This window comes from Doryrhamphus excisus, chromosome 2 (genome assembly GCF_030265055.1).
Source record: "Doryrhamphus excisus isolate RoL2022-K1 chromosome 2, RoL_Dexc_1.0, whole genome shotgun sequence".
Classification (NCBI taxonomy): domain Eukaryota; kingdom Metazoa; phylum Chordata; class Actinopteri; order Syngnathiformes; family Syngnathidae; genus Doryrhamphus; species Doryrhamphus excisus.
The window spans coordinates 5,515,177-5,542,217 of record NC_080467.1 but is presented as its reverse complement, the minus strand read 5'-3'; the positions used below and the strand labels follow the sequence as shown (position 1 = coordinate 5,542,217).

At 44.0% G+C, this 27,041-nt stretch overlaps 1 protein-coding gene across 3 annotated transcripts in view; it reads left to right on the top strand.

Moving 5' to 3' along the window:
- Window positions 1-224: 224 nt before the first annotated feature.
- The window catches only part of lzts2a (leucine zipper, putative tumor suppressor 2a), a 56,216-nt gene continuing 29,399 nt past the window's right edge, over window positions 225-27,041 (top strand). Inside the window, exons 1-2 of one of the 3 annotated variants that reach the window (XM_058056582.1) lie at window positions 225-428; window positions 22,310-22,422. The gene's annotated coding sequence lies outside the window, so the exon portion shown is untranslated. Of the gene's footprint in view, window positions 429-22,309; window positions 22,423-26,468; window positions 26,725-27,041 lie in introns of those variants that run through there. The other 2 variants (XM_058056599.1, XM_058056591.1) reach the window with 2 other exon arrangements.

The following is a 27,041-nucleotide window of genomic DNA, read 5'->3' as shown; positions in this document are numbered from 1 at the left end:
GTGAACATGTCCACTACATTAGAAAAAAAATTGTTTTCATAATCTTACACATGACTGTATGTCACCAAACCCAACTGACTATTAATTTGACACTTGTATCATACGATTAGATTAAAAAATCGGCTCATTATTTGTGACATCGCCCCCTGGCGGAGCTAATGTCTCCCACGGCCAACCAGCAGCAACTGAGTCTGACCCCGCCCCCCTCTCTTTATGAGCGGGCTCTCCCTGCGCGCACACCAAACAACCTGAGAACAGCAGCCCGTCTTTGGCGGACCTTCTTGGCCGAGCTCGTAAGAAGGACAACCGGAGACAATTCGGCTGGAAAACTCCGGAAAAGAAGATTGATGAAAGTTGAAGACGGATACACAACAATGTTTACTGAAGGAAATGTTGTTGCTCTGAAGCTTTGAGACTTTTTGATTGAGGTAAGTCGCTGCCTGCTTACTGACGGACTTGTGTTTGATTACACGCTAACTGCTTTTTATTTTTCGCTTTGTCGCCTTTGACTAACTTACTTTGGGCGACTAATGAACTTAAACCGAAGTCGGGTATTACAAGGGAGTAAATGCTAATTGGAGTTCAGCCACTGCTTCAATAACACTTCAATATTGTGAGTCTTTTGGGTGCTTAATTGGTTGCTACATTACGGTAACACAGTGATGTCCAAAGTGCGGCACGAGGGCCAACATGTGACACGCAGCTCATTTTGTTATTCGCCTGAATAATGAGTTCATTCTTATTGAGATATATTATTAGGTAATTTCTTCATGGCTTTGTGTGTAATAGCTTACAAGATTATGTAGCTAATGTTAACATGGTGGCCAAGTGGTTCGCACTTGGTCACAGAGTCAGGAGATCTGGAAGATTTGGGTTTGAATCTTCATTGGGCATCTCTGTGGGGGAATTGTGTGGCTGTTTTCCGGGTACTCCGCTTTCATCCCTAACATTCCATGTTAGGTTAATCGATACAGTATGTGCCCTGTGATTGGATGGCCACCAGTCCGGGGTGTTCCCAACCTCTCGGCCAAAGTCAGCTGGGGTAGGCTCCAGCATACACCCGCAATTCTAGTGATGATAAGCAGCACGGAAGGATGGATGTTAGCATAGCGTATGTTAGATTTGTTTTGGCTCTTGCAGTATTGTCCCATTGTGTTTGTTTGCTGGTGTGGTTTTGGGTTTGGACATTTCTGTGCTTGGAGTCAAGTTGTACCAAAATGCCCCCCCACCCCGCTTCTTGCAGACCTCATTGGAAAAAAGTTGGATGCTCCTGCTTTGGAATAATTTGATGTCTATGTGGCTTCATGTTAGTGGTCAGCCCACTACTTTGTTGTTGTTGTTGTTTTTACAACATGAAGTTTTGTGTGTGTGTGTGTGTGTGTGTGTGTGTGTGTAACCAGAGCGCACCTCAACTTGCAATGTGCAGCTGTTAGTGTGCACACAATCCATCCATCCATCCATCCATCCCATCAACATTGTGTCATCCTCTCTGCCTTGACTCCTTGATCCCTCCATCTGTGTTTTGTTCTTAGCAAAGCGCGGCAGCCCTAATGAAGAGGTGAAAGGTCACGGAAGATGCCAGAGAGCATTGTTTGTTTTGTTTTACAAGCCCGTAGCTTTACTTTTAATATATGGATTTAGTTTGGCGTCACGATAAAACCGCCTCAATGTCGGATTGCATCATAAATAATCCACATGGGCGCATCTCTTCTCCTCTGTGTTGGATGGTCTGATTTGGAATCATTCTCAATGTAAACACAGCGATGTATTTAAGTTCCTCAGCTCCCTGCTCAAACCCAGTCAAGTTACGCCACCTCTAGACTGGAATGTTCAGGTATCATCCCACCTCTGTACTCATCCTGTAACCACCAGGATTTGCAGGTGCTGGTAGGAGGTGATAACCAAGCTGTCAGGAGATCAGGGTTGCAGCAGCTTAAGTGGTGGAAGGAGGAGGAGGACGAGGAGGAGGGGTGATGCTGAAAGAGCGTCTTCATGACATAGGTTTGATATGCGATGCGAGCTGAGTCACAGCGCCATCGCGGTCACGGTCAACGCGGTGTTGGCATCGTAATTCAAAATGAGTCCTAAAGCTGTCTTGTTGCTCCTTTTCCTCTGCATAACACGACATCGTTCAAGTTGCTCTTGACACTCTTTCACAGGTGCTGTATCTCATTCATTCATTCATTTTCTACCGCTTCTTCCTCACGAGGGTCGCGGGGGGTGCTGGAGCCTATCACAGCTGTCTTTGGGCGAGAGGCGGGGTACACCCTGGACTGGTGGCAAGCCAATCACAGGGCACATATAGACAAACAACCATTCACACTCCGACAATTTGGAGTGGCCAATTAACCTAGCATGTTTTTGGAATGTGGGCGGAAACCGGAGAAAACCCATGCATGCACGGGGAGAACATGCTAACTCCACACAGAGAACCCTGGTCTCCTAGCTGTGAGGTCTGCGTGCTAACCACTCGACTGCCGTGCCACCCGGTGCTGTATCTCGTAACGCTGATTTAACGTCACTGGGGATTTCGCTGCCTTCATTTTGCCCACTGCTGAGTACATATAAAGACTTCCGGTTTGTTCCGTTAACTTTATAGGAGTTCATAAACAGCAATTTATCTTTTTTAATATGTCCGCTTTTAACATACAGCCATATGTGTTGGATCCCGAATCCGATCCTGAAGTGGAGACTGTACAGTCCGAATGTGTCCATCTGTATAGAAGGCCATGTTCACTAAACAGTCTTTTGCCAGAATGGAATCAGGAAGTCCAACCACTTGTGCCTGATGGTGGCGTCTCTAGGAATTGTAAACAAATATGGCGTTCCCTTTGGAGGCGTTGCACTCGTCCTCAGTAAACAGTGAAGCAGCGTTTTGGGGGAGGGCAGAGAGTGATTTTGACTATTTTTGACTATAAAAGTGATTTTCACTTGCACAGAAAATATAAAAAATATTACATAAATGTGGTCCTGAGAGAAATTAACATTTCACGTTGGATTGGTTTCAATCGGTTGAGAAATGTGGGAGGAATGAGTGGCCAAAACATTAATTCATTCATTTTCTACTGCTTATCCTCACGAGGGTCGCGGGGCGTGCTGGAGCCTATCCCAGCTGTCTTTGGGCGAGAGGCGGGGTACACCCTGGACTGGTGGTCAGCCAATCACAGGGCACATATAGACAAACAACCATTCACACTCACATTCATACCTATGGACAATTTGGAGTGGCTAATTAACCTAGCATGTTTTTGGAATGTGGGAGGAAACCCGAGTACCCGGAGAAAACCCACGCAGAAAACATGCAAACTCCACACGAAAATGGCTGAGGGTTGGGAAAGACAAAATAAGAAGCCAAAAAGTTACCACTTCCACACAAAATAGAGGGAGAACTCATTCATTTTCTACCACTTATCCTCACAATGGTTGCAGTGTTTGCTGGAGCCTATCACAGCTGTCATAGGGCGAGAGGCGGTGTACACCCTGGACTGGTGGCACCCTGGACAAACATTCACACTCACATTCATACCTATGGACAATTTGGAGTGGCTAATTAATCTAGCATGGTTTTGGAATGTGGGAGGAAACCGGAGTACCCGTAGAAAACCCACGGGGCGAACATGCAAACTCCACACAGAGATGGCCGAGGGTGGAATTGAACTCGGGTCTCCTAGCTGTGAGGTCTGCATGCTAACCACTCGACCGCCGTGCAGCCGAGTGTCCAAAACAACAAGGTGGAATAAGTATAGAATAAGAATAAGTAGAGCAATACGTAGATAAAAATGGTGTCGAATGTTACATGTGACTAAATGAGGCGCTCCGGGAACGCACCGCTTCCTCTCAAGTCAGACTGTGGCGGCGGCGTCTGTTCAGGAGGACCCAGCGGCCGCTCTTGCAGCTTAATGCGCTCATTAGCTAAAACGACATGAATTTCGCTGCACGTGCAGGCAGGGATTCAGGGGCACTGTTACATAACTAGGTCATAAAAAACCATGACGTCCATTGCACGTATCTGGCCCCCTTCACCTTTTGATGCTCAATTAGCAAAATGTCCCCTCAGCGGCCATCTGGGCCTAACTTTCATTTTACTGCAATGCAGCGATGATGGCGGTGTTGATGGGTGGGAGGGGGGTTACGAGCAGTGTGTTTTTACATTTATTTTCATAAAGTAATACTAGCAGATGAATGCCAGGAAACCCCACCTCACACTAGACTTCATTTGGCGTCACAATGAGGTTCAATGTCTTGTGTGTGTGTTGTTTTTTGCAAATGCTTATGCATGTAATGTTGCTTGCCAGTTCCATCTATTTCCCCTCAGCTGTCATGTGTCAACATGGCGTCATCAACAGCCGCGCTCAGAACCTTTTCACAGCACAAGGCTCTCTTGTCTCACACACACACACACACACACACACACACACGAACATGAATAGAACAACTGCAAACTGTAATTTGCAGATGCACGCTGCCTTTTATGGGATTGTTCTGCTCATACAGTGTCGCCTTATTCACTAATATGGTGTACTTTTATTCATGCTGCTAACACAATAATAAACATATTATTTATGGCATTATGCAATTGAAGCAGAACATTTACTAATGAGGTGCATGAAGAAAGTCTTTAATTCTTCCAAAACAGTAACAGTTTGTATTGTGTGAGTCTGAGAACAGTTTTACATCTTATTTTTCATTCATTCATTCATTCATTTTCTACCGCTTTTTCCTCATGAGGTTCGCGGGGGGTGCTGGAGCCTATCCCAGCTGTCTTTGGGTGGTCGCCAGCCAATCACATATAGACAAACAACCATTCACACTCACATTCATACCTATGGACAATTTGGAGTGGCCAATTGACCTAGCATGTTTTTTTTGGAATGAGGGAGGAAACCGGAGTACCCGGAGAACTCCACACAGAGATGGCCGAGCTGCCATCTCCTAACTGTGAGGTCTGCACGCTAACCACTCGACCGCCGTGCCGCCATCTTATTTTTAACTATGTAAAATGCTATTAAAGAGGGAAACACGCTTTTGTTTTGAATGTTGCCCATAATTCCCAATCCTTGGACACATTTCTTTCCCTTTTTTATGTATTATCACACAACAAAAGTTAGTAAATATGAGCTAACTAATAATGCATGTCATTGGGACACACCCAGAAATGGGAAAGAAATATGTGTTCAAGTTTCAAATAGGATTTTCAGTGATGGCCAAAATTCACCCCTTTTAAGTGTCAATCAATCAATTGAGTCTGACATTTCATTAGGAATTTTGCTGTATTTTGACTTATACGGTGCTAACTAAAACTTTTAAACACTTAGTGATTAACACAAAATCAATGTTTTCTATTCATTAGTATTCTCCAGCAACCTGAGTGTGTGTGTGTGTGTGTGTGTGTGTGTTTTAAGGCATTTTATTTCAGAGGGGTCCTGAAATTGCTTCATTGCATCCTCATGAAATATTTAAGCATGTCTGAAGATTGTGTTTGGTTCTCAAGTCTTGACTTAGGGACAGGAGGCAACTGCAGTTCCATTTATGATGGCTGCCTTGTGAAATCATCATGCCGAGCAATAAAAACAACTAAAAAAAGCCGCTGGATGAAAAGTCATGTGACAGTCATTCCTGGTAAACACATTTTATTAACCGAATTCACTTTTATTTGGCTGACCCAAAGCCTAATGGATTTACAAGGCTTTGGACTAATATGCGTTATGCCAACATTCAGCTTGCTGTTAGTGAGCACAATTTTTTATTCCTGTGGCTCTGTATATGTCCATGTTGTTAAAGGAAAACTGCATTAAAATTTTTTTTGGCTGTCATCAACAGTCCTTTCTTTCTGCAGAGATGCGATGATCCATTTTATTTGTTTTTATTGTTGTGTGTTTTTGGTTGTGATTGTGTTTTTTAATTGCAATTTTTGCTAAAAGGCACTGAAAATCCATTTCATTTTCATTGAGATGTCTGTATGTTGTTTTAATTTTATTTAAAAGCTTTGAAGATCCAGTTGCAATGCTCAGAAATGAAAGTTAATTGCTTTTGATTTAGCGAAAAAACGTCTCAAAATAATGTTGACAATGATATCATATATCGGCAATCATTTGTTATTGTGACACGCCGAGTTCTACAATGTCTGTCGTCATCAGGCTTGGCCTTTTTTGATTAGCAGCCCTCAAAGCACCCAATTAAAGGCCGCCCTTCCTGTCTATAATCCTACTTGTATGCAAGATTTTTAACGTGAGGTGTGAATTGCAGCTCAATTGACTCGCTGCACGGAATCGGTGGCAGTGAGCTCCGAAAGCCTCCACAGTGTGCAAGAAAAGATGGAATCGATGCAGAGTGTCCTGAAGTCCTCCACCTGCTCCAAACATCCATTAGTGGGCCAGTCAAACTGTGCTTGCTCAACACAAGACGCTACAGATCCGCCTCTTTGCTGAAACCGCAGCTCATCCCTGCATGTATCCGTCTTTGCCTTCTTGCGCTGCTCTTGGTTCTAGCAGGGAGGTAAAGCGGCCTCTCATGTCGTCATGTGTCACAAGGCTGATGTACGAGGGTCGGGAATGCCCCGTTGCTGACACAGCAGGACCACACACATACAATGCCGACAAGGTTGATGGATGAATTGGGCCCAGCATGGGGGCACAGCACAGGAACATCCAGATGTTTTTATTTATTCTGCGAGCTCATCTCTTTTGCATGGACTTGATCTGGTTAATTGTGGCCTGCGGAATGCGGGTCCAATCCTCTTTTTAATAGCTGTGCAAAGTTGCTGGATGTTGGCAGGAAGTGGAAAATGCCGTCTTATACCGATCTTGAGCACCCCAAACATGCTGAATGTTTGACGTGTGGTGAGTTCTGGGGTGCTTTACTTAAAAACGACAAAGTACACTAATCATTGCTGTACAGTAATCTCTCGCCACTTCGCAATTTTATGGTAATGGTTTTATTTCATTTGAACATGCATAGAACATGCATAGATTAGATTACAATTGAATGCATCACATAATCAGTTCACAGTTCCACATGTCCAAAAGGAGTAGGAAGAAGCAAAGCTTATTAAATCCTACCCCTCCATCATATATTATATTTGTTATATTTGTTCACTTCCTGCTGTCATAATACAGTTTTTTTTTTTTTTTTTACAATTTATAATTTTTTTTAAATAATGTACCTCATACCGAAGTACGAGGTGATATGACCATCCAATGACATAATGTGTACCATAGTAAGTGTCAATATAGTGATATATATAGCACATCATGACTGGTTCAAGACTCTTCATCCTTGTATTTAGCATCAACTGCTTGTATTGTTTCTTGAATTGGCTCATCGTTGTGCATTGTTTGAGGTCCTTACTCAATCCATTCCATAGTTTGATTCCACATACTGAAATGCTATGGCTTTTTAACGTAGTCCTAGCAGAGAAGTATTGGATGACATTTTTAGCTAATTGGTTGTTTTTAGCCTTATGCATTATTTTAGCTGTTTGAAGTTGAACTATATCAGCAAGTTGAAGTATTTGTGATTTTAGAAATAAGGCGTTAGTATGTTCTCTGTAGGCGGCATTATGAATTGACGAATCACGATTTTTCAAAATATGCAAATTTATGGAAGAAATGATTTGGCCATGCAAAACCGATTGTTGAAGCTGGTCTTCCATGAGCTTGGATTTGGAGGTCCTGGGCTGGTGTTTGTGGTTGTGATGTTGGGATGTGACGGCTTTCCCTTTCCCCTTCAGTTGTTTGGATGTTTTCTAAATCCTCATGGGTTTTTTTTTTTCGTGCAAAGTGAAGCCAGCTTGGAGGATGCATCTGCCAGATGACCCCTTGGCAAGATCCACACAGGACCCTCCCTTCCCCTTCTTCCTGTGTCAGTTGACTCACTTGAGCAGACTGTGGTTGAGGTTGTCTTGTACAATCAGGGAGGTGAGGAAGAACGGGATATGTCAAGGTTTACATCATGATTTCCTGCATGCAGAAGCTCAAGGTGACTTGTTGGAGCGCTTCGTGTTTCCTTTAATGGCTGACAGATGTGTTTTCCCGGATTTGTTTTCCCAGGAAACTCTTGGGATTCCGTCCCAGCTGTGGTATGCGCCACTTAACTCCCACTACCCCTCTGGTGCAGGAGTCTGCCGAGGTCCCCACTGAGGTCCAATGACATGAAGACTCTCAGGACCCAGTGGGGCTTGGATGGTGTCCCGGAACATTTTGAAGTGATACAGTTCCACCAAGTTCTATGATTCAGCTTAGTTTTTGGTACGCTCAAACTTTTTTTGTCCAATGGAAACAAACTGAACTGCAAAGTCTCTTTGAACGAGACTTGAGCTCGGAATGACGCAGCTCAATGACAGAGGTGCCGTCGGCCTTTGTGTTGGCTCTGCATTAGAGAATTGGTTCTGGAGGATTGTGTCCATCTGCTGACTGGGATTTCTTGGAAACGGGAGGCACAGCACGGATAAAAATTGGAGGAGGACAGTGTCGGGGGAGGGGTTGTCTTGTGTCTGATCAGCAGAAAAATGAAGTCCTCAGCAGGAGATCCACAGTGTGTGTGTGTGTGTCTGTTAGCTGAATTCTCAATGAACTGTTCCAAACTATGCGATTCTTTTATGTATTTATTTTTATACATTCGTCCTCAAGCTTTCCTCTGTCATTCAACACTGAAAAGATGCATTGTCCACTCAGGGGTTTGATATCCATATCATATCTGTCTCTGACAGGGTTGTTTTGGGGTATCTGTGTCCCCCTCCTACCCACCATCCACCATCACGGAGGGCAGACAAAAGTAGGTCAAAGTTTACTGGAGCGTCCTGTCTGAGTTGGGGGATTTGAGAAGTTGCTTGGGGCTTAAAAGGGGCGTCCTTGGTACCAGGGACCACCCTCCTCCAATGGGAGCTGTGAAGTCTTGTATGAACACACTGGAGTTTAATATTTATGCAATGGAACCTTGGTTTTTGATGATAAATTTTTTGGTGAAAACATTTCCCCGCTTTCACCCAACTCACTCGAGGCCCAAAAAGGTCACGGCATAAATAAAAGAACCCTGTACTGTGGCAGGTCACATTTTTTTTAACAAACTTGTGTTTACCGGTCCTGTGATTGTTGTTAGCAACTGAGATTAAGTGGTTGTTGCTTGTTAAGTGGAGAATAAACACTTTTTCCCCACTTATCCTCCACTCCTGTCTCGTTCAGAATCACATCTCCACATTAGGTGACCCTTGACGTGAGTAATATGTTGACTGGCAACGCATCAACAGCGCGGCAGTACTGGCACCACTCAATGCTAACGACTTTTGGCAAGCCCAGTTGAGACTGCAAGGAATAACACTGAACCATGCAGCTTGGGCATCTCTGCGTGGAGTTTGCATTTTCTCCCCGTGCGTGCATGGGTTTTCTCCCCGGGTTCCTCCCACGTGTCAAAAATATGAATTTTTAGTTAATTGGCCACTCCAAATTGTCCATAGGTATGACTGTGAGTGTGAATAATGGTCTATAGTTCCCCTCCCATTGGCTGGTGACCAGTCCAGGGTGTACCTCGCCTCTGAATTCAGTAGTCGTAGTGGTTGTGCTGGACCTCCACTTTCTTTCATACCATAGAAATTGTATGACACACAATTTTAGTGTTTTTGAACCTGTGACTTTTTTTTTTATACTGTGGTATACCTTGAAATCGGTAACCTCATGCCTGATCTGGTCCCTAATCTGGACTGTCTCTCAACTGGCCTGGGAACCCCTCAGGATCCACCGGAAGGAGCTGGACGAAGTCGCTCAGGAGAGGAAAGTCTGGGGTTCCCTGCTTAGGCTGCCCCCGCAATCCAAACTCGACTAAGCGGAAAAAGATGGATGGATTTTGCCCAAATTTTGCCTCGGTATATGGTGACCATGCCTTGGTTATCATATATTCATATATTGTGCGTAACAAACTTGTATTTTCTTAGCTTGTTGAATCTTGTGGTATTAATAAAGATATGGACTGAGTACACCTAGTAGTGCCAGTTTATTCTTGGAAAACCGAGGTTGGACTGTACCGTAAATACTGTTAGTAGCTTGTTAGTAAAATGGTTACAAGTAAATTTTTAAGAATGGTCATACATTATACATTCAGTTATGTTGATTTGTTGATTGTAAACCTAATGTGTACTGGACTGTCTAAGGATTTGCATAGTTGAATCTGATTCGGGAGACCAGGGTTCAATTCCACCCTCGGCCATCTCTGTGTGGAGTTTGCATGTTCTCCCCGTGCATGCGTGGGTTTTCTCCGGGTACTCCGGTTTTCTCCCACATTCCAAAAACATGCTAGGCCATAGGTATGAATGTGAATGTGAGTGTGAATGGTTGTTTGTCTATATGTGCCCTGTGATTGGCTGGCGACCAGTCCAGGGTGTACCCCGCCTCTCGCCCGAAGACAACTGGGATAGGCACCAGCACCCCCCGCGACCCTCGTGAGGAAAAAGCAGTAGAAAATGAATGAATGAATGAATCTGATTCGTTAGATTTTGTCCATTATCGACTAAATTTGTTTTTCCACGTTAATGAATGATAAATCACTCAAATAAATAAACATGGTAGGTATGCAACAACATTCATTCATTTTCTACCGCTTATCCTCATGATGATTGCCGGGGTGCTGGAGCCTATCCCAGCTGTCTTCGGACAAGAGGCGGGGTACACCCTGGACTGGTCGCCAGCCAATCACAGCACAGATATAGACAAACAACCATTCACACTCACACCTATGGACAGTTTGGAGTTGCCAATTAACCTAGCATGTTTTTGGAATGTGGGAGGAAACCGGTGTACCCGGAGAAAACTCCACACAGAGATGGCCGAGGGTGGGGTTGAACTCGGGTCTCCTAGCTGTGTGCAACAACAGTACATTTTTATTTATTTGGTGACACAGACAGCAAAATGAACAAAACCAAAACCCGGTCGCCAAGTGGGGATATCACTGTCTGCCGCAGATAAAGGAATGCATGGGAAAAACTGGATAAAATGGATTTCCTTGACCACAACCATCACTCACAGGACACAAGCACAAGGTTGCTTTAACATCAGAACTACATACAGGGGGGGGGGCCCTGTTGACCCTTCATGGGGCAAAAATACCTCTGTAGATTAAGTTGACTGCCTGTCATGTGGAAGGGGGGTGGCGTAGTGTCGAGGTCAGAGTGTGTGTTCGTTTGTGGGAAGGGGTGGGGGGCGGGTTTGTTGAGTTGAAAGGTGAAGGTCATCTGACTTTACTGGCTAGATGGTGTAATAGAGTCCATCAATAGCACTTTTCATTAGCCTCCAACTGAGTCTGACCTATAAATGTAGTTAGAATGTTGTATTCTGGTTTTAAACCATACCAACGTTTCAGATCATGAGGTTTGAACACTTGGAAGTTTGGGGTGACTCTGAACGATTGGTTTCAGAGAGGCTCAGGCTCACTGTGACATCACTGGGGCTACCTAACCGACAAAAATAATATAATATTAAATTATTCCGGCATTGTTGGGTGTTCTCCCGTTGGCTCTGTTAGCATTAGCTTGCTAACGTGTAACGTAACAGTTTAACGTTCACATTGGCTTTAAACGGTTTTGAATTGTATGCATTTCTGGGTGGTATTTGGTACCTTTTAAGTTAGTGTGTGTTGGGGATGGGGGGTGGGGGGGGGTTCATGTTCACAATGATATTTTATTAGTTTTTGGTTCAGCCATCAATGAGGTTATGACTGTTATTATTTTTTCCTTACAGGTTCATTGGTGCATTTATGAAAAAAAACATTGGTCAATTTATTCATTCATTCATTTTCTACCGCTTTTTCCTCACAAGGGTCGCGGGGGGTGCTGGTGCCTATCCCAGTTGTCTTCGGGCGAGAGGCGGGGTACACCCTGGACTGGTCGCCAGCCAATCACAGGGCACATATAGACAAACAACCATTCACACTCACATTCACATTCATACCTATGGCCTAGCATGTTTTTGGAATGTGGGAGAAAACCGGAGTACCCGGAGAAAACCCACGTATGCACGGGGAGAACATGCAAACTCCACACAGAGATGGCCGAGGGTGGAATTGAACCCTGGTCTCCTAGCTGTGAGGTCTACACTCTAACCACTCGACCGCCATGTCGCCCTTGGTCAATTTATTCATAGTTAATAATTAATATATTATTGTATTTTATTCATTCATTTTCTACCGCTTATCCTCATGAGCTGTCAGCTGTCTTCGGGCAAGAGGCGGGGTACACCCTGGACTGGTGGCCAGCCAATCACAGGGCACATATAGACAAACAACCATTCACACTCCCATTCATACCTATGGATAATTTAATTACCAATTAACCTAGCATGTTTTTGGAATGTGGGAGGAAACTGGAGTACCCGGTGAAGGTGGAATCGAACTCAGGTCTCCTAGCCGTGTGGCCTGCGTTCTAACCACTCGTTCGCCGTGCGTGGTTCTCCGCCACTCAAGCTTGTTCATGGGTGGCGCCATGAACTATAAATGTTTTTTTGTGCTTTTTTTCACTGACTTGATAGCTCTTAATTCGTATGTAAATGGTAAAATGGTTGCTAGCACTGCGGTACCCGGTGCATGTCTCTCCAATCCATTCGTCCAAGGATTGATACCTGATTGTAATCGATGCAGGAGGCCGATGCTGATGCAGCAGCATCTCTTGCTTGTCAACCTGGATATCCGGTTTTATCCGGTTATTGCTTTATCATTTATCAACCGGAGTCATTGTTCATTTCTCCTGTCGTAGATGAACATTTTGTTAAATGACCATCCATACGTACTTTGTGCTTGCGTAGCTACAAAGAAAATGAAAGACAATTCAGGATATTTATCTTTTATTCCGAGTGTGGTTTGTTGCACGGGTTATTTTGTTACATAAAATCTCCACATGTCATCTCCAGTGTGAGCATGGGGCTGTGTGTGGGGGGGGGGGGTGTTAGAGGTACTAGAAGCATCTTCATGATGATACCCAATCTCGGACATCCCCTGGCTGTCGGCGAAGTAGGAATTGCTGGCTTCCAAATGTTGGAGATCAAGCTGATGAAGGTGCAGGAGAAGAAGAAGAAGAAGGAGGAGAGGGGCAGCGGCTCGGATGAAATGAGGCCAGTGTCATCCTGTCTCATTTTCTGTGTAGGGGTTGGGAAGGGATTAGCATCACTTACATAAGTGCCCCCCCCAACCCCACGCACACATAGACTCACTCACCCCATCCAATCTCACCTCTTAAACAAGCCCTTCTCCCTCCTGGCTTCTCTCAAGACCACAAGGTTGGTGTTGGCCTAATTGTTGTTATTCCGAAATGTTTTCTTTTCTATCTTCTGGAAGAGGAAGATGATTAAAGGGTGGGAGAAGACAGCCGAGTGTGTGCGTGAAGCTGGCGGAGCACATGTTGAAAAAAGAAGCAAGGGGAGGTTTGTAGCTAAAGCAAAAGGAGGGGAAAATGGAGAGGATGTTGGGGCTGGATGAGATTGTCTATTTATAGTTTATCCCTGCTGTTGGGTCGTGGACCGCCTGGCCCAGGACAGCAGAGCTCAGCATCCATGTCAGTCCTCGTGTCAGTCTCCATTAGATCCGCACACACATATTTACTCCAAGGGCGTAAAAAGGCCTGTCACGCAAACGTGGGAGCACTGACCTTTGCCACTCAGCTGTGAGTTAAAGGAGCCCACACTGTGTGTGTGTGTGTGTGTATGCGCAATGAAGATGGTATGCGGCATTAGTGACTTTAACCCATTTATCATTGCACTAAAATTAATATATCTGCAATATGTCTGCTCCTGCATATGCTCCTGTGCAATACTATGTGTATATTTCTATATATTACTATGTGTATATGATATCTTGTATATATCTTGTTAAATTGTCTTTTTTACTATACTTTTTTTTTTAACTTAAGCTCTCCAATCTCGTTGTACATCTTGTATACTGACAATAAAGGCCATTCCATTAGTGGGGAGCATTGGGGTTTAAAGGGGAACCACACTTTTTTTGGAATTTAGCTCATCATTCCCACTCCTTATGTGAAACATGAATACATACTTATTTCTTCCCTTTTTCTGTGCATTATAACGCGAGCTAGCTAACAATGCTATCATTGGGATACACCTATCTCGACTATGTAAAAAAAAACAAAAACCTATTAACGTTGCATGGTTTGATATCCATGCAGTGACCATGCATTAACACGTACACTCATGATAACATAGTAATAGTTGCAGTATCTTGGCCTATTTGGAGGATTTAAACTACTATCCAAACTTCTGGATAAAAAATAAAATAATACAAATAATAAATAATAATATGCTAAGTTGTTTATCACATCCAGATGTAAGCACCTGGAAATAAAAGTTGAAATGTTGCTCTCTGGCATCAAACCCAAACGTTTCCAGTCTATAGCAAAAATAACGAAATTGGCCTCACTGTTCTAGTAGTACTTTTGGAGAGGATTGTATGTAGTACTGGTGACTAGGTGGCAGTAATAGTGCTGTAATATTTGGTGAGATGGGCAACATGTCAGATTGTGGGTCCATCCATACCTCTGTTGGAAGTTGGCGTGTTCTCTACTTCAGTGGGTTTTCACCAGGTACTCAGGTTTCCTTCCACAGGACTAAAAAAAATATGCATGTTATATGCAGGTTAATTGCAGCCTAAAGATCGACCGATACATTGGCCGGCCGATATATAATCGGGCCGATATTTGCGTTCTTTATTTGAATCGGTATCGGCCGATTCCGCACGTGGGTTCGCCGATGTATTTTTCCGCCGCATTATTTTCAGACAGGCATCCATTGATGTAGTTGGATGCTAATATAAACAACTGTTACCAACACAGGTTTAATGTCAACGTACTAAATTGTGTCAGTGTGATGTGTGTGTGGGGGGGGGGGCAGGGCAGTCATCACATCGATGCTAGATAAACTTAAACTACGACAGAAATGTTGAATATTTATTTCTTTTAATGTTGATAATGCCGTTTAAATGTGTGTTTAAGAAAGCTGTGTTCAGTGTTTACATTTCAATAAATATTTCTTGAAAAAATAACAATGATAACAAATATTACAGGTCTCAAGTTTAGACCTGTAATATTTGTTATCATTGTTATTTTTTCATGTAAATTGAGGGAGCAAAAGCAGTATCGGCCAAAGCAAAATCGGCCATCGGCTAAGGCTGATGGAAAAAAATCGGTATCGGCATCGGCCCCCCAAAAAACATATCATTCGATCCCTATTGCAGATAATAAAGTGTTCATAGGTGTGAATGTCTATATGTGCCCTGTGATTGGCTGGGATAGGCTCCAGCATTGCCCCTTAGTGAGGACAAGCAGTAGAGAAAATGGATGTTTGGTGAGACACACAAACACCAGACTTGATCTGGTTGATCTTGAGCTTTTATTGCAGGTTTGAATGACCTCGCGGGCGGCACGGCGGTCTAGTGGTTAGCGCGCAGACCTCACAGCTAGGAGACCAGGGTTCGATTCCACCCTCGGCCATCTCTGTGTGGAGTTTGCATGTTCTCCCCGTGCATGCGTGGGTTTTCTCCGGGTACTCCGGTTTCCTCCCACATTCCAAAAACATGCTAGGTTAAATTGGCGACTCCAAATTGTCCATAGGTATGAATGTGAGTGTGAATGGTTGTTTGTCTATATGTGCCCTGTGATTGGCTGGCGACCAGTCCAGGGTGTACCCCGCCTCACGCCTGAAGACAGCTGGGATAGGCTCCAGCACCCCCGCGACCCTTGTGAGGAACAGGCACAATAATCCCTAACATGGGCTACTGTTGCGGCCGTAAAACCAAAAACCCAACATCGCATGTGGTCTGCCTTCCAATCGGCTACCCTCGCCCTTCCGTTGATGCCATTGATGAGGACCTCACTTGTTCTCCTGCAGTAAAACACCTACTGTAAGTGAAACAGAACGTCGCTCATTAGCGTAAATGCGAGCATTGGCAACATGTGTTCTGCTTTTGTATGCACACAGAGAAGAAGGACCGTCTGGTTTTCATCATCACAGGCCCTGCCACGTCACGCTCAAGAAATGGAATTATTTTCCACATCTTCTTGTGTTGCTGCCATCACATGGCTGATTGGCATTTGTCGGGAATTGTGAATAGCTTCAGGTCCTCTCTTGTCAGCCGTCGCGTTTTGCTCACCATCCGCGCACGTTAAAAGCTGCTTCCGGCGACTGGAGCCAGATGTTGCCAGATGCTGCACTTCAGTGTTTGGAGCAGCCCGATGGCAACTTTGTCTGTGTACTCAGTTTTCCTTTTGGAGTTGTGGAATAAAAAAGCTCCAGATGGAGAAAATAGACAAGATAAGAGGATGTGTGAATGAATGAGGAGCTAATTTGGAGCAAAGAGGAAGCTTTTCACACTGGAATGTATGAATGAAAACATTCTTGTTTTGGATTTGTCATTTATTTACACGACACTGCTTGCTGATGTCATCTCATCAGTGATCATTCTCTTTCCAGGAGGGATTTTTTTTTACCATCTTTGTGTTTTAAGATATCCTCGTTATCGCATCTAATTTGCCCACCAAGGTGGAAAATGACCTGGAGGTTGGAGATTGAACTGATGAGGTCCCATCTCAATCGAATCAAATCAACTGAAACCAAATCATACCGTAAAATAGACCCGAATGTGGTATCAGCTGGTACCTAGGTTCCTGAAGTCGTCCCTCACCACACATGTCTCCCCTCACTACCACGTTTTTTAGAAAGACTATTGGGGGCTGCGCGAGTGGTTAGCGCGCAGACCTCACAGCGAGGAGACCCAAGTTCAATCCCGCCCTCGGCCATGTCTGTGTGGAGTTTGCATGTTCTACCCGTGCATGCGTGGGTTTTCTCCGGGTACTCCGGTTTCCTCCCACATTCCAAAAACATGCTAGGTTAATTGGCCACTCCAAATTGTCCATAGGTATGAATGTGAGTGTGAATGGTTGTTTGTCTATATGTGCCCTGTGATTGGCTGGTCACCAGTCCAGGGTGTACCCCGCCTCTTGCCCCAAGACAGCTGGGATAGGCTCCAGCACCCTGGCGTGAGGATAAGCAGTAGAAAATGAATGAATGAATGTTTATTATTGGGCTCCAGCATGCCCGCGACCCTTGTGAGGATGGTCACATTTTGTGAGTAGTTTTTCATGTACTCACACATGTGGGACTAGATAAGTACATGTACATAGTTAAAAATTATGAAAAAAACACGAGGGCTAGCAGTTAGCTAGCAGATGCAAATATGAGTGAAGGCACAAAGCTGTGTAGCTTACTGAGGCTATTGATCGACGGAGTAAATATTAAACGAAATGTTGCTCGTTCATTGTCGCTCGCTGTGGCCCAGCTTGTAATGCACAAGAAGTGATGATGCACAGGGTTGTATTCAAACACAGGGTGGATGGCTACCATCTCATGCAAGTCGCGCATGTTTTTTTCCTAACAGAGATTGTCGCTGACAGTACTTCCTATTTCCCAGTTTTTGTAAAAAAAAAAAAAACAAGGAAAGCACATGGTTAGAGCTCACATAGTAGTTGGATAATATTCTGCATTATACATTGGTAGTGTATTGTCTGTTTATAATCCACCTATTGTGTTGCTGTGTGTGTGTGTGTGTGGAGTGTAATTGTGAACCAATTAAACTGTTCGCAGAAATGACTGCACCTGCGTGAAACACTCAGATTTACACAGTGCGCTTGAACAGCGCATTGCACAGTGCAGAAGTTTTGCATTATTCCTTGTGTGTCATGTTTAAGTAAGTTTTTGATGATGATTAGGAGTGTTTAATCTTGAAGATTTCATCAAAGCTAGTCTTCGTTGTGACCAATTAGTGCGGTTTCTGAGCTGTAAAACTAATTCTCGGGGGGGGCATTTTAAAACTGTTACAACAGCGCCACGATCCAGTGAATTTTACGCACATGTACTTGACTTTGGGCTAAATGTCTGAAGGGGATCTATGAAAAGCTTGGGAACCCCTTAGCTAGTATGTCTTTTTGCCCTCTAGTGGCTGAAGGTGAAAGTGTGCCAGTTTCATTTATATTGACCGACGTGAAATATAACCTACAGATAGATTTATCAAAGTAGCACTTGCAACCGCAGTTCCCAGCCATTTTTTTTTCTTCCTTTACCTCCACGATGAATGGCTTTCATTAATCAACGCCATTTGTCTTCTGTTGTAAGTTTAGAGGTCAGTGATTAAACATTGTTCTCTGCACACTTGCCAACTCTCTCTCTCACCCGTCTCTCTGTCTTCTCTCTTCCGCTTTGCTTCTTCTGACGACCGGGGTGTCATCTGCCACGTTAATCCTTGACGAATGAAAGTCAGCAAATCATGTTTTATGTATGTGCGCTTATGCGATGTGAGCACTGGCTGAAAGTGGGCCACGAATCACGCGGGGCAAATTATGACAACAAAGAAGCTTGACAAGAAGCCTCCACAGAATGCATTATGAGCGCGTTACTAATGTCGGTGAGAATAGGAAAATAAAAAAAAAATGTGTGACGTGACCTGACAGCCACACTACTGGGAAATGTGCTACTATTTCCACTCATTTTGTTCTGCTTGTTTGGATGACGTGTCTGTGTAGTAGACAACGACAACAAACAAACCGAGGACGGATACAGTGTGTGATGGAAAAATGTTGTTTTAGTTATTATAGATGATTATCTAGGTTCACACAGTCCTCTCCGAATTAAACAAATAGTTGCAATTGTTTGTGCTGTTAAAATGATTGTTTGTGCTGACAAATATTTGGATTTATGGAAGCTAATGTCCTGATTACTTTATCAGCCACCTGACATGCACTAAATTAAACCAAAATAGTTGCAATCATTTGTGCTAGGTTTGTGATGGTTCGTGCCATTCGGATTTCTTGTGCTATGTTATTTTTAGTTATTAATATTCTTACAAAGTTCACCCGCTTCTTAATTTTCTTCAAATGAAACAAGAATGGTCGCAATCGTTTGTGCTCTTTTTTTTCTGGCATTCTTTTTGGTTTATTGAACATTAAAATGCCCGCCATTAGCCCCCTGACATGCTCTGAAACCATATTAGTCACAATCATTTGTGCAGTTAAGTGATCTTTTGCTTTTTGTCATGCTTTTTCATTTATTAAAGATTAAAGTGTCAACTCCAGTCACAATTGTTTGTGCTGGAAAATATTTATTGTGCTGTTAGATTTTAATAATTAATCTTATTACAAAGGTCAACTTTGTTCAATTAAAATGAATGTACACCCTAGACTGGTGGCCAGCCAATCACAGGGCACATATAGACAAACAACCATTCACACTCACACCTATGGACAATTTGGAGTTGCCAATTAACCTAGCATGTTTTTGGAATGTGGGAGGAAACCGGAGTACCCGGAGAAAACCCACGCATGCACGGGGAGAACATGCAAACTCCACACAGAGATGGCCGAGGGTGGAATTGCACCCGGGTCTCCTAGCTGTGAGGTCTGCACGCTAACCACACGACCACCTTTGCACAAGGCAGGGTTGTCTTGTTCAAATTAAGTGTTCCAAGTTGAACATCTATTTAGGAATTATGAAGGAGAAAAGTCCATGAAAAACATTTGTTACGGGTACTGGTCTGCTACCGAGATGTCCCCAAGGAGCACAGATGGTCTGGTTCTTCCCTAAAGGACACAGCAGGGGTCCATTTAGGGAAGAAATTAGCTTGAAAAGGTCGGGTTACATTTAATCAGATACAAGCAAGTTTAAAAATGACACAGAGTCTAATCTAATGACCCTGCTTGAGTGTCTGACAGCAACACCCACGGGTGCAGATTAGACAGAATATTACTCCGAGTGGTAGCTTCAGTAGATTACGCGGCATATGCCCTCACAGCGGGGACCAGACTTGATGTGGGGATATGATGTCACAGACTCCACGTGTCATCAAGTTTGCGCAGCGCTTTAGACCAGTGGGCGGGGTTAATCGCAGCATATGCATCAGGTTACTTGAGGACTTGACTGTGTTGCATCATTATGGACAGTTATGCTGACATGTCCTGGTGATAGAGGAGGAGAAGAGGAGGCCTGAAGGAGAAAGCGGGAGCTGTCGTATCAAAAAGCCAGGTTGAAAATATGCAAAGTGATGAAAGCTTTAGTAGGGAGGTCTGATCATTTGGCTGATATGGGCATAAAATTTATATATTTTTTTCTGTTAATTATGATGTTGATGGGGCTGCACAGTTAGCGTGCAGACCTCTCAGCTAGGAGACCAAGGTTCAATTCCACCCTCGGCCATCTCTGTGTGGAGTTTACATGTTCTCCCTGTGCATGCGTGGGTTTTCTCCGGTTTCCTCCCACATTCCAAAAACATGCCAGGTTAATTGGCCCCTCCAAATTGTCCATAGGTATGAATGTGAGTGTGAATGGTTGTTTGTCTATATGTGCCCTGTGATTGGCTGGCCACCAGTCCAGAGTGTACCCCGCCTCTCGCTCGAAGACAGCTGGGATAGACTCCAGCACCCCCCGCGACCCTCGTGAGGATAAGCGGTAGAAAATGAATGAGTTCCCCTCCTATTTTGTGTGGAAGTGGTAACTTTTTGGCTTCTTATTTTGTCTTTCCCCACCCTCGGCCATCTCTGTGTGGAGTTTGCATGTTCTCCCCGTGCATGCGTGGGTTTTCTCCGGGTACTCCGGTTTCCTCCCACATTCCAAAAACATGCTAGGTTAATTAGCCACTCCAAATTGTCCATAGGTATGAATGTGAGTGTGAATGGTTGTTTGTCTATATGTGCCCTGTGATTGGCTGGCCACCAGTCCAGAGTGTACCCCGCCTCTCGCTCGAAGACAGCTGGGATAGGCTCCAGCACCCCCCGCGATCCTTGTGAGGATAAGCGGTAGAAAATGAATGAACCCTGCCTTAACTTGTGACAAAAGACGACCTGGCGACCTCACATCTGGTTCCCGAAAGCGGGACACAAGACCGACAGACAGCCTGGCAGCTTGAACCCCTCCGCCACACCAGAATCAATACTGGTGTCGCATTCACTTACCTCATCGGCCGGATGAAAGTGGAGAGTGGGGTCATGAAGGGATGCAAAGAAAAATAACCCCAGAAGATCAATATTTGCATTTTTGGGAGAGAAATGAATTAGACATGCATAATATAATCTTTTTCACACAGATGCCACTTTTTTTTATTTTTTTTTTTACAATAAACTATGGGACCTGGTGTTGCCATCAGAGAATTGATGAAAAGCGGTCCACTAAGCTAAAGTTAATTTCCATTTAAGGACCAAAATAATACTAATTATTTTAAGTCAAAATAGCAACTAAATGCTGATTAATATTTTTCTTGAATATATCCATATTTGGTAAGGTGGGAAAGGTGTGAGCTGGCAGCGAGTTCCATAGACGGCATGCCCTTGGTACGTAAGATGTGTGCGAGACCTGGGGATAGTTACACAGTACACATGCACAGTATTCTCAAGAATGATATGGTATTGATAACCGATAACTTTTTTACTGATAACTATTTATAATTGTTACATTTGGATTTCATTGGAGGTAAGAAGGGCTTGAACAAATTTGGATTTGAGCAACTGTACCTGTTGATTTGTCCGAATCAAATATCATGACATGAACACTCCCTTATTATTATTATTATTATTATTATTATTATTATTATTATTATTATTATTATTACTATCAGTAGTATAGAGCAGGGGAAGCCACCTGCTGTGGTCCAGTGAAGTTCACGCCATTGGAGGTGGCCCAGCAAGGTGCACTGTATTCCGGTATATATGTATGTCTATGTATGTATGTATATATATATATATATATATATATATATATATATATATATATATATATATATATATATATATATATAACAAATATTGTGCTTTTTATAAAAGGCAAAAAAAATGCACCAAAATGGCCACATGACTATGAAAATCTGGTTAGACTTAAAAATAAAATGCAGATTTGTCCTACACATAGTAGTTGCAAATGTATATTTCATAGGCAATGTGTGCCGTGTGTCACCAGGTGGGGGCAGTATTACCCCCCACAGTTGTCCCCTCGGCCAAGGTGCATGAGTATGGTGTGCCAATGGCAACAGGTGCAAACACAGGTTAATTGTGCCATCTAGTGGAAGAGCATTACATTGTTCTGTCAAATAGATGAAGTATTCATGCATTTTCTACCTCTTATCCTCATGAGGGTAAATATATATCCCATTCCCACTCACATTCATACCTATGGACAATTTGGAGTCGCCAATTAACATAGCATGTTTTTTGGAATGTGGGAGGAAACCGGAATACCCGGAGAAAACTGTGTGATTTTTTTTTTTCACTGTGTTTTTGTTTTCTCTTCAGGCTGGAGGGCCAGCAGAGCCCCAGAGATGATCGCTGACCTAGGATGAGATCCGTCTTCCACCGCCCTGTCTCCCCTCGACCTGCAGGAGGAGCACGTTGGGCCGCAGCGTGAGGTAAAGAGCATTGCTGACGAACAGCCCCCCCCAGCCCTAAGAGTCAATGATAAGTGACATATTTATGGAAATGGTGGTCTTGGCTTCTGTCTTTGAAGACACAGTTTAAGGGATCGGGTTTTAGGTATATATGGCAGTCAGAGGGAGGGGGTTGGAGGAGTTCAAGGGGGTCAGGAATTCACAGCTGAGCCCATATTGTTTCACATGACACCTGGCTGATTGCGTTACCTCTGACAAGGTGTGTCGGCGTTTTTTTTTTTTTTTTTCCTCTCTTTTCCGCTCGGCTGCACTTGGATTTGAACACGTTTCCTCATCACAATCCTCAGTTTGTTTTTCTTCTTGCCTCCTGCGGCCATTTCATGGTGGAGTCTGACCTTATCGTGTCTGAGGGGAGTGCGGTGTTTGCAAGATGTGTGCTGTGATAAGAGTGTGTGGAGAAACAACACAGCAGCAGCTGTCTTCCTCTCCTCTTTCCACCCATTTCCACCATGACAGGCTTCCTTATTTCCACTCTTGCCCCGGCTCACGCCGTCCGGGCCCCAGCTGTCCCTGTCCCTCACTAACTACCATTAACCACACAAAAGGAGCCTTATTTTTTGCTTGCAGTGTTATTTTAAACTGACCAATGAAAAGTTTATTCCAAAAATGGCTCATTAACAATATTTGACGGGTTGGTGTCATCGACATCCAGAAGGTTTGGGTTTTAATATGGATTTGAATCCTGAACCTTGAGTCTAGTATAATGCGGGTACTGAAATACATTTGACTCCTTTTAGCCCAAGCGCTAACCCTCCTGTTAGCCAACTGTGGCCCATCATTCATTGCTGTTTGGAGGCTGCATGGCTGCCACTTGGCTGAATTCCACTTTCTTACTAAACATTGAAAATCTAATTTTCAATAGTTTTTGTCGGTTGCTGACTGGACTACAGTGGATCCCCGCTTTGTTCTTATTAGTTTTTATTCACGGCCTGTCCTTAACTGATTTAGTCGTTATCATGGCAGGCCTAATTTAATGTGATAATTACAACAGTGGCTTCACGGCGGTTGAGTGGTTAGCGCGCAGAACTCACAGCTAGGAGACCAGGGTTCAATTCCACCCACGGCCATCTCTGTGTGGAGTTTGCATGTTCTCCGGGTACTCCGGTTTCCTCCCACATTCCAAAAACATGCTAGCTTAGTTGGCCACTCCAAATTGTCCATAGGTATGAATGGGAGTGTGAATGGTTGTTTGTCTATATGTGCCCTGTGATTGGCTGGCCACCAGTCCAGGGTGTACAACGCCTCTCGCCCGAAGGCAGCTGGGATAGGCTCCAGCACCCCCGCAACCCTTGTGAGGAAAAGTAGTAGAAAATGAATGAATGAATTACAACAGTCACTTTTATTGCAATTGCTGATTCAAAATGGCAGGACAATGCTGAGCTAGCAGGAGGATTTGGAGGGGAAGGGGTGAACCTTTGTTGGTTTGTGTGGAACATATCTGTACTCTATTGTAAATAGCGTTTGGGTAAAAAGGGGCAAAGTCAAGGATGGATTTATTATACTACTACTGTGTCCTGTTACTTGCATGCAAAAGGGTGGGAAGTTAATTGGAGAGAGACTCACACATTAAAAACAGTATAAAACAAATTCATTCTGGCCTTGTCAGCATGTCTAGCTCCCATTTAGCTTATGAGATTGTTTGTCTTGACAAGTCTGACTCACTCAAAAAAAAAAACTTATGCTGACTCACTCAAAAAAAAAAAAAACGCACACAAATACACACATACATGCGTGCAAGGCTCAAAAGCTTTTTTGTGTAGCTGCCAGTATGGTGAGGTGGTCGGGCCGGCTGTTAATGGCAGCAAAGTGCAGAGTCGGGAGAGCTGAAGTGAACTTTCTTCTCACTTGTTGACCACCGAGGGACTCTAGGGGGAGCACATCTAAGCTCTAAGAAAGTTTAAGGGTAAAGAGCACTCGCCCGCTCTTCTACAGCTCTTCTTATCCAGCCTTAAATGGTCACTGACATGATTTTTCATTCATTCGTTCATTTTCTATTGCTTATCCTCATGAGGGTCGCAGGGGTGCTGGAGCCTATCCCAGCTGTCTTCGGGCGAGAGGCGGGTTGGCCAGCCAACCACAGGGCACATATAGACAAACAACCATTCACACTCACATTCATACCTATGGATACCTAGCTATGTTCACTGATACTCACTCGACTATGTTTGCTGATGTTCTTCTGGCTATGTTCACTGATACTCATTGGACTGAATTTGCTGATGTTCTTCTGGCTTTGTTCACTGTTACTTGACTATGTTTGCTGATGTTGTTCTAGCTATGTTCACTGATACTCACTCGACTATCTTTGCTGATGTTCTTCTAGCTATGTTCACTGATACTCACTCAACTGCGTTTGCTGATGTTCTTCTAGCTATGTTCCCTAATGTTCTTCTAGCTATGTTCACTGATACTCAACTACATTTGCTGATGTTCTTCTAGCTACTTTCACTGATACTCAACTGCGTTTACTGATGTTCTTCTGGCTATGTTCACTGATACTCACTCAACTACGTTTACTGATGTTCTTCTGGCTACGTTCACTGATACTCACTCAACTACGTTTGCTGATGTTCTTCTAGCTACGTTCACTGATACTCACCCGCCTGCGTTTACTGATGTTCTGTAAGCCATGTTCACTGATACTCACTCACTTGACTGTTTGCTGATGTTCTTCTAGCTATGTTCACTGATACTCACACGACTATGTTTGCTGATGTTCTTCTAGCTATGTTCACTGATACTCACTTGACTGCGTTTGCTGATGTTCTTCAGGCTATGTTCACTGATACTCGACTATGTTTGCTGATGTTCTTCTAGCTATGTTCACTGATAGTCACTCGACTATGTTTGCTGATGTTCTTCTAGCTATGTTCACTGATACTCGACTATGTTTGCTGATGTTCTTCTAGCTATGTTCACTGATACTCGACTATGTTTGCTGATGTTCTTCTAGCTATGTTCACTGATAGTCACTCGACTATGTTTGCTGATGTTCTTCTAGCTATGTTCACTGATACTCACTCGACTACGTTTGCTGATGTTCTTCTAGCTACGTTCACTGATACTCACTCGACTACGTTTGCTGATGTTCTTCTAGCTATGTATGCTGGTATTGTTGCTATGTTTGTTATTTTTCAAGCTATGTTTGCCGATATTCTCCTAGCGAAGTTTGCTGATGTGCTCTCACACATCGGACGTCTATGCATCTGGTATTGGCAATTATGCTGGTATCGGACCCCAATATCGCTACCAGATCTACCCGTTGTTTGTTTTTTTGGGGGGGAGGCGCTTTCACGTGGGAAAAAAGGACGTAGCTAGCTGGCATCACTTCCGTCATGACACTGTAGCATAATGAAGCTTTTACTCAGCTCTCCTACTTGTTGTCCACCATCACACGCAACAAGAGATGGCTGTGTGTGTGTGTGTGATCTGTAAATAGCCTGATGCTGAAACAGTTGGCGCATTAATCACGTGCGTTAGCATGAGTTCACCTCATTTAAACCATCCCAACTGGGGATCACGTTGCAAAGGGGGCTCCATGTTCGCTTCTTTCCCCCATCAAGCGTTGCAGTATGTTGCGACGTATGCATTACCTGCTGACAAACACCCTCGCTCACCTCCGCCATCGTGAAAATGGAACATAAACAAGTTACGTAATTCAACCCATGTGGGTTAATTGTCCCGCCTGCTCTCGTCTCTCGCCTTCAGTTCCTGATGCAGCTGATGCTTGGTTAATAATTTCACGCGAATGTGTCGGATGGTGACGATTGGAGGGGAAAGGGGGTGTTGCCTTCATGCCAAATGGGGCCAATCTGCACAATCAGCCACAAAAAAGAAACTCAATCCTGTGCAAGAGTTTGCATGGAAAGAGAGGGCGGCCTAAGGAGCTAGAAAGAGAAGGGGAGTTTAGGTTGGGGGGGTGGATGTTAAAAGATGGAAATAAGGGTAGGGGCGGTAGACAAAAGTGAGGAAGGGGGGAGGGAGGAGCGGGGGAGGCGGTGCTAATGCAGACAAGCAGGGAGGGAAAGCAGAAAGGAGTGAGGAGAGGAAGGCAGGAGAGGAACGGAAAGGCGGGGGTGTCCGTTCTGAAAGTCCTAGTGTCGGGATATGAAGAAGTCTCGTAGAGGGCGGCGGCGCGGGACCGACGTTAGACAGCAGCCGGCGGGCGGCTGACAAACACCGGACTGATTGCTGGAGTCCCCCCCCCCCCCACCCTAAAAAAAAAACGTGGAGAGTAGGCAGAGATGCAAGGCTCCCACCAGGGTAAGTCTGCATCATGTAGAGGCTTGTCTTTTTAGAATGAAGTCACTATGCTGCTGTTTTGCCATCATTTGCATGAAGTTGCTTTAGTTGATGAGTTGTGGAAAGAGCCCACAAACGCACCACAGATTGCACACAAAAGTTGCTTGGCAGGAGGAGCACTCACACATTCCTAATGGACTTATACCGGGAGCTAGGAGCTTAAATAAGATCTGATGTCTGGGATTAAATTATGAATGTTGGGAAGTGCAAGCGGCAATTGGATGGTTCAGTGATGGGGCAATGCTTTTTAAAAATGTATTTTTTGCAGGCAATGGATT